The following is an 8,095-nucleotide window of genomic DNA, read 5'->3' as shown; positions in this document are numbered from 1 at the left end:
GCCTCTGGGGAAATGATGCATCCGCAGGGAGAGCTCAGAGGTGGCGGCCGGCCACCGTTGGCCAAACTGGGCACAGTTTGAGTGGCCTTTGTCTCCCTGTGGGCAGGTCTTCCTTCTACCTGTTTCACTGGGAATCCGGGGACCACCCTCCCCTCACCAGAATGGCTCCTACCCATTTTGTTTGGCTTTTCATTCACATAGGACACAATTCACCCATTGGAAGTGTAAACTCAAGTTTGGGTATATTATATGATTAATTTTTTCAATTGTAAAATATACATAGTGTTAAGTTCACCACTTAAAACCATTTTAAGTGAACAATTCAGTAATATTAAGTACATTCACAATGTCATAATCTTGTGCAACCATCACCACTAATTCCAAAATGTTTTCAGCACCCCAAACAGTAACTCTGTTCCCACCAAGCAATGAGCCCCCACCCCTCCTCCGCACAGCCCCTGTTAACGTCTACCCTCCCCCTATGGATGAGCACATCTAAGTGGAAGCACACAGTATTTGTCCTCCTGTGTCTGGCTTCTTTCACTTTGGGTTTTCCATGTTCATCCACGTGGTCGCCTGTGTCAGTATCTCATTCCTTTTGAAGGCTGAATCAAACTCCGCTGGAAGAACAGACCGTCTTGTGCTGTTTTCATCTGTGATGGGCACTTGGGCTGTTTCCGCCTCTTCGCTCCTGTGAATAATGCTGCTGTGAACGTGAATGAACCCTGCTGGAGTCTCTGTTTATGAGTCCTTTGGGTGAGCGAGTACCCAGGAGAGGAATTGTGGGGTCACAGGGTGACACCATGTTCGCTTTTGAGGACCCACCAAACTATGGCTGCACCAGGAGTCGGCAGCCCCCTGGCTTGGAGTCCAGCCCATATAAAGACGGGGGGACCGGGGCCCAGAGCTGGTCACCTCTCGCCTGGACTTCGCAGGAGACTCCTTGCTGCCCCTGCCTCTGCCTCAGCTCCTCCTGCCAGAGACATCCTCTCCAAACTCTCAGAACCCACGCGTGGCTCCCCATGGCTCTCTGGATAAAATCCTCGGACGTGGTGCCTTTCATGGAGCCCTCCTGACTCCAGGCTGGGTGGGGGTCCCCCCTCAGTGTCCCACCTTTGCATCTACACCCACCACAGCACTGATCAGGTGCCCTAGGCTTCCTGCTGACTCACCTGTCCCTGTCTCCTCATGGTCCTGAGTGTGGGAGGTGCTCAGTAAATAAGTATATTTCACAGATGAGGAAAGGGGACTCAGAGAAAGAAAATAACCTGCCTGAGGACAGCGAGCTGAGAAGCGAGGGAAACCTGAAACGGGTTACCTTCTAATTCAAGAAGATAGCAGGCGTCAAGTGCCTGGCACATAACTGGTGTTCAAAACATATTAAGTGCTGGTTTCCTTCCCATCCTTTGCCTTGAGCCTAAATGTCCCTGGGTCCAACCCAAGTGTGTGTCAGTCACTCAGTCGTGTCCGACTCTTTGCGACCCCAAGGACTGTAGCCCACCAGGCTCCTCTGTCCATGGACTTCTCTAGGCAAGAATACTGGAGTGGGTAACCATTCCCTTCTCCAGGGGATCTTCCTGACCCAGGGATTGAACCCAGGCATCCTGCATTGCAAGCATATTCTTTACTGTCTAAGACACCAGGGAAGCCCAGGTCAAGCCCAAGCCCTCCCTCTAACTCACTATGTGACCTCGAGCAAGGCTGTTGCCCTCTCTGAGCCTCAGTTTCCCATCTGTGATCTGGGGGCTGGAATTTGAGGCTTCTCCAGCCGCCACCACCCCCCCACCTCCGAGCAGATTCCTAACAGCTCAGCTGGACCCCCTCGCCGACCCCTCCTGCCCACAGGTAATTAGAGGAACGCAGTGGGGGTCGAGGGCAGGGGGAAGCCCCAGCAGGCAGCTCCTTCCTCTGAAAGGGGCCCCTCAACACTGCCGGCCCAGCCCCCGCTGCGAGAACAAAAGGCCTTGTGGACGTTCAAAGCGAGGAACCGGGCGGGAGGCCAGCGTGGGCGGCCGCAGAGATGGCCACGGGGCTCGTGGCGGGGATGGCCGGCAACTGGAAGCTGTCCCCATCCATCAGTCAGCGGTGACAGCTCCCGGGGCCCTGCGGCCCCCTGCAGCCCAGCCAGCTGACCATCCCGGCTGCACGGGCCACCCGGCCCCCTCCCGTCCGGTGGCTCCAGTCTGATGACCTGAATAATGGAGCCGCCTTGAGCGTCCAGCCACAGTGACAGACACTTCTCTGATCCAGGCCTCTCACTCTGCCACTGAGCGTTACTGTCTCAGCAACAGCCCCGGCCACCAGCCCCTCGTGTGAAGAGAGAGATGTGACATTCCGACGGGGCTGTGAGCTGGTGTGGCCAGGGGCCTGGGAGTCCAGGAGATGACCAGAGCTTGGCCTTGCTTGATGCCAGCCCCCTGTGTGACCCTGGGCAAGTGTTGATCCCTTTCAGGGTCCTCAGTTTCCCCTTTTGTGAAATGAATGTGTCACATCCCAGCTTCAGTGGGTGAATTCTGTGGTGCTCAAGGGTTTGGGGAGACAAGTGAAACTGAAGACCATCCACTCACTTTTCTGAAATGAGATCATCATTGTAAAACACTCAGCCCAGGGCCTGGCCTGAATCTTACAGACACAGACCATCAGCCAAATGACTAGTTAATACCTGGGAAGGAAAAAGAGTGAAGAGTCCAGGAAGGGTCCTGAGAGGCAGGGTTGGAGATGAGCCTGGAAGAGCATTCTGGGCAGAGGGAACAGCTGGTGTGGATGCTCAGAGTAAGGATCAAGCTTGGGGTGGGGGTGTGTTTGAGGGATATGGTAGAGGGGGATGATGGAGGGAGGCAGACCAGGCCATGCGAAGGGACTGGCTTTGCTGCGTGTCTCTGGGAGGCTGTTGGCCTCTCTGGTCTCCACACTCTGTCTGTTCCATGAGCTCCATGCTGGGATCTGCCACGTGGAGTACGAGGAGGAAAAGAGACAACGGGCTAAAGGGCTCAGAACGGCCTTGCATGAAATAAACACTCAGGATCTGGGAGCTATTTTGTATCATCGTCATCCTCGCCATTGTGCAGCACGCTGAGCGCTTTGACAGATCATATCGGCTTTCTGTCTCCAGGTGCTTATCTTTGAGAGAACACTGGAGGCCAGGGATGTCGACGGGTACGAGAAAGTTCTTACAGCTTGGGTGGTAAGAGGAAGGGGGAAAAAAAAATTGGAAAACAACCTAAATGTCCATCAGCAGGAGGATGACTCAATGAATAGTGACATTTTCATACCGTGGACGAGTCTATCGCAGTGACAGTGTGGCAACTGGAGCGTCACGTATCAACAAGGATCAGTCTCAAACGAGGATGTCGAGCCAAAAAAGCAATCACGGAAAATACATATGGGATGCTTGCATTTAGAGAAAGTTTTGTAACATGACAAGCCGCGCCGCAGACCACGTGTGGATATGCATGTAGGTGGTGGAGGATAAAACGGGGTGGGGGAGTGATCAAACCGACTCAGGGGAGCAGTTCTCCTGCGTGGGGAGTAGGGGGCAGCCCTGGGGGACTGGCCAAGCCCCAAGGCTCCCTTCCAGCATCCTCTGCTGTATTTTTATGATTATCTGACATGGTATGTATTGTAACCTTTTTTTGTTTATCATTAGTGTTCCTTACTAGAATGTAAGCTCCATGAGGCCAGGGATCTTGGCCTGATTAGGTCTGTGCTGTGTCCCCAGAGCCTAGAATGGTGCCTGGAATATAGGCTCTCTGTAAATGTGTATTGAATGGGAAGGAGGGAGGGAGAGGAAGAAGGAGGGAGGGAAGGAGGGAGGAAAGAGAAGAAGCACGAGAAGGAATAAATTAGCATTGCAGAGAGAAACACAAGGCCTTCCTTATACAAGACTGCCCTGGTGGCTCAGACAGTAAAGAATCTGCGTGCAGTGCAGGAGACCGGGGTTTGATCCCTGGGTCAGGAAGATTCCCTGGAGAAGGGCATGGCTACCCACTCAAGTATTCTTGCCTGGGAAATCCCTTGGCAGAGTAGCCTGATGGGCTATAGTCCATGGGGTTGCAAGGAGTCGGACATGACTGAGCTACTAACACACACACACAATAACTTCCTTACACAAAGGAAAACATCAGGACCCCAGGGGAAATCAGAGGGTGGCTTGAGAAAATGGAGGAAGACCACCCCCTCTATTACCCCTGCCTTCGAGGGTTCCAGCCGCCCCACCCCGTGGCTCGGGGGCCCCCACGCACCTGACATTCTCCCTGGAGCTGGTGGGAAGGGAGCCTATGCTTTGAGGTGAACCCTCTCTCTCCTCTGTTGGGAAAGTAGATAGGAGACGGGGTCCACTGGGCCACAGGGAGTCTGCCTGCCTGGTGTGGAAGAGGTTTGTCATCTCCGAGTCAGGGTGGCCCAAGAAATACAGATGCCCTGAATGACCATGTTCTTTGCCACCATGGCCTCCCCCAATGGCCTGAGGTCAAGATCTCCCAACAGACTTAAACCCGCCAAGCCAGACACCCTGTGCCCCAAGCCCCGGTCCCCAGGGTCCCACCCTCTAAAAATTTTTACCAGGTGCATCCGGTTTTCTCCATCCCCAGTCCCCCTCTCTGCAGGATTCCACTGCAGCCTCCTGGCTCATCTCCCTAAGACCCCCTCTGACCCCTCCCAGCCCTCTGCTCGCAGTTGACCAGGTCCCCTCTGCTAGCCCTGCCTCCATGGCCCCCACAGAACTCAGGACATAGTCTCTGCCACAGCCAGAGGCCCTGCCTGCAGCTCCCCAGAGTCACCCCCGCCACCCCCAACCCACACTCTGCTCCAGCCGCTTCCCCCGAGGTCCCCTCCCACTTTGTACACACCGGCTCCTTCTCTCCTTCTCTCCTTTCCCCGACCCCGACACCCCCCATCCAACTCCAGGCCACCAACCCCGAACGTTCCTCCTTCTCCTTCAGTAACTCAGCTTATAAGCACTTGCCCCACCACCTCCATCAGGAAGGCTTCCTAGACTTCCCAGCATAGGTGAAGGCCCTCTCTGGGACTCTGCCAGCACCCTGGGTTTCCTGTTGCACTCGGCAGAGTGAGATGCAGTGGGGCAGAAACCATGTTCTGTGCATCACTGCACCCCCAGTACTGGCCCCGGGAAAGGCCCTGGTTACATACCTGCTGAATGAATGAATGAATGGACGAATGAGTGGATGAATGAACAAATGAACAAACCACATCTGTCACACCTGGATTTAAGCCTCAGGATCCTTTGGAAGGTCTAGATGCAGGGATTCAAAGCCATCTGAACTCGAGGCCTCCGGGGGGTCTGCCTGGCCCCACAGCCCCTTCTTGCAGGGAATAAAGACATAAGGAGTTTATCGCCTGTTCCGAGCACTTGTCCAACCCCACCTGTAATTCTCCCGCCAAGTAAAGTGAGCATGATATAGCTGATAAAACTGCTTTAAAATTCCCCTTGGCCCGATTTCCCTACAGGAAAATGGTTGGAACCCTAAATCTTGATGGGCATGAAATACAGCCAGGGGTGGGCAAGAGCCACGCTGCTGGGAGGAACCAGGGAGCAGGGAGCTACAGCCTCATAAATTGCCTGGAGCTGCCGTCCTAGAGGCTCAGCCCAGAGGAGGCTTCCTGAGCAGCTCCCATGGTGGGGGTCGGCCGGGCGGGGGCAGGGTGGGGGGGAGGTGGACCCTTCCCCAAGCAGCATGGAAGACTGTCCAGATGAGATAGGCATGAAACATTTCTGGAGGGGGCGGGGCAGGGGGAGGAGTTACAAACCCTAAGCCTTCAGCCCCTCTGAAGCACCTTCTTTAATTAATCCCTACAACAGCCCCAGGAGGAAAGTGCCTCCATCATGTCTGTTTCCAGATTTGAGGCTCAGAGAGGTTCAGTGACCTTGCCCCACCTCACACAGCTGAACAGGACAGAAGAGGAAGACAGAGGCCAGGCCTAAGGATGGTCTGGTATGGGGAGAGGATGTTTAAACATTAACTTTTTCCTTTCCAACCTCTCTGTATCCTTACAACTTCCTGTCTTTGGCAGCTCCCACCACCCTTCGCAACAAAGGGGGTGCAGACCTCGAGAGATCTCAAGGAGGAGCAGGGTTCTCCTGACAGTGTTTTCTTCCCACTGTGTTTATTTTTGAAGACACCGTCTGTTGGCAGCCACGATATCAGTTTCCTGTTATGTTCGGCGAGATAAAGCTTCCCTTTTAAAAAATCTCTTTGTGTGTTTGAAGTGAGTCAACTTAAAGAAAATACTAGGTAAGTAATACAGGTGGTGATGAGTTATACCCAAATCCGCAGCCCGCACCTCCTCTCCTGCTGGGTCAGCTCCTTGCGTACAGTCACTGCCTCCTCCCTGGGGCGAAGCCCAGGAGGTAGGGATTGTTGCTGGCTTAGTTCATGGGTCTCTCCCGAGTGGCCTAGTGCTCAGCACTCAGTAGATGCTCAATAAATAAATGTGAAATGAAGGCAGTGGCGATACAGGAGTGGGGTACTGAAAACTTGCTCAGCCAGCCCCTTTCCCTGCAATTCTAAAATCCTCCGATCCTGATATTCTGTTGTTGTCCGGGATTTAATGGACTCAGATTCTAGAGTCCTAGGGTGCGGGGAACCCAGGATCTTGGCTCTGTGGTTCTCTAATGCCAGCCTTCTCTGTCCCTAAGGCCTTCGGTGGCTCAGATGTGTGTGCAGTTGCTCAGAGACTCTAAGAATGTGGATGGATGGATGATGGATGGATGAGTGTAAGAGTGGATGGACAGACAGGTAGATGGATGGAAGGGTGGTGGGCAGTGAATGGACGGATGGGTGGATGGAAGGATGGGCAGATGGATGGGTGGATGGGTGAGTGAGCGAATGGAAGAACGAGAAGGAGAGAGACAGGATAGTTTAATGGATGACTACTTGGCAAACCATTCATTTTCATGAAGAGTGCCTCGCCCCTCTTCCAAAATCTTCCAATCATCCACCAGCTTCTTCATCCCGATCCTGTCCAAGACACGTCCCTTTAACATAACATCAAACTAATGACTGCAAGAAAGAATTGCAAGAAGATAAGAACGAAGCTTCAAATACTGGTGAGACCTGCCAGACGAGAGGAAACCAGCCCTGAGAACATAAAGAGGAATGAACGGCTTAAGCATAGACCTGAGGCAGGAACTCAGTGGCACTCGGAGTATTTAAGGAGCGGAACTGAGAGCCATGGGACTGGGGCTCTGCAGGAAGGAGAAGAAGAGGGCCTCGCGGGCAGAGTTTGCACTGGGCTTGATGCCGCGGGTTTCACACAGGGGGCTGACCCGACCACCGACACGGCGCCTGACTCACCATTGCTCCCTGGGGAGGAGGGGCAGGGGTGGGAACAAGAGAGGGTGGCGAGGCAGGGAGGCGGCCGAGCACGGGCTCGGGCATGTTTGGAGGAGGACCCGTCAGGTCTTAGTGATGGGTGGCCTGTGGAGAGCGGCCAGTGCAGGAAGCAGGGGTGACTCTCACATCTTCTGGACTTCAGCTCTGAGAGCGCGGTGGGAGCCGAGATGGAGCTAGGGAAGCCTGGTTTGGATTGTAGATGGGACGCCCAGCGCTCTCCTCTTCCTCCATCCACAGAGAAATGCTCGTGGTGCACCTACTATGTGCCTGGTCGTGCCCTGGACTCACAGACAGAACTTACCAACTCCCCCACCTCCCGGCCACCCAGCACATCATGTACCTGACCAAGTTCCCACCAGCTCACCAAATCCCCTGGGAGTGACAGGACCAAGTGTCCGGGGGTGTCAGATTCCCCCCTGGTCCCTCCCCCCCAGCAACCAGCTGGCCCCATGTTCACGGCGCCAGGCCTCGCAGAGAGCAGGCGACCTTCCCGAGTGGCTGGGGCCCTGGGTGCTAATCCCTGCCCCGCCTCCTCCTGGAGGGCACACCCAGGACTTAACACAGTGTTGGCCCGGGTCACCCCAGGAGGTCATGCCCTCAGAGAAGAGACAACAGCTACCCAGCTGGGCCTCACCAACTGCGTGACCTTGGGCGGGCCACGTTCCAGAAAAGATCACCCTTAGAAGGTGTCATCTGTTGACCCGTGTTCACATGGCACCTTCTGTGTGCCAGGCTAAATGGGA

The 8,095-nt window shown here is 54.6% G+C and overlaps 1 long non-coding RNA gene across 2 annotated transcripts in view; it reads right to left on the bottom strand.

The window, feature by feature from the left end:
- Positions 1-285: 285 nt before the first annotated feature.
- The window catches only part of LOC122693722, a 63,501-nt gene continuing 55,691 nt past the window's right edge, over positions 286-8,095 (bottom strand). Inside the window, exons 6-8 of one of the 2 annotated variants that reach the window (XR_006340986.1) lie at positions 5,149-8,085; positions 4,242-4,361; positions 286-691 (exon numbers count right to left, since the gene is read on the bottom strand). This is a non-coding gene — a long non-coding RNA (uncharacterized LOC122693722). Of the gene's footprint in view, positions 692-4,241; positions 4,362-4,914; positions 8,086-8,095 lie in introns of those variants that run through there. The other variant, XR_006340987.1, reaches the window with a different exon arrangement.

The sequence above is a fragment of the Cervus elaphus genome, chromosome 5 (assembly GCF_910594005.1).
Source record: "Cervus elaphus chromosome 5, mCerEla1.1, whole genome shotgun sequence".
Lineage (NCBI taxonomy): Eukaryota > Metazoa > Chordata > Mammalia > Artiodactyla > Cervidae > Cervus > Cervus elaphus.
This window is presented reverse-complemented; position numbering and strand designations above follow the sequence as displayed.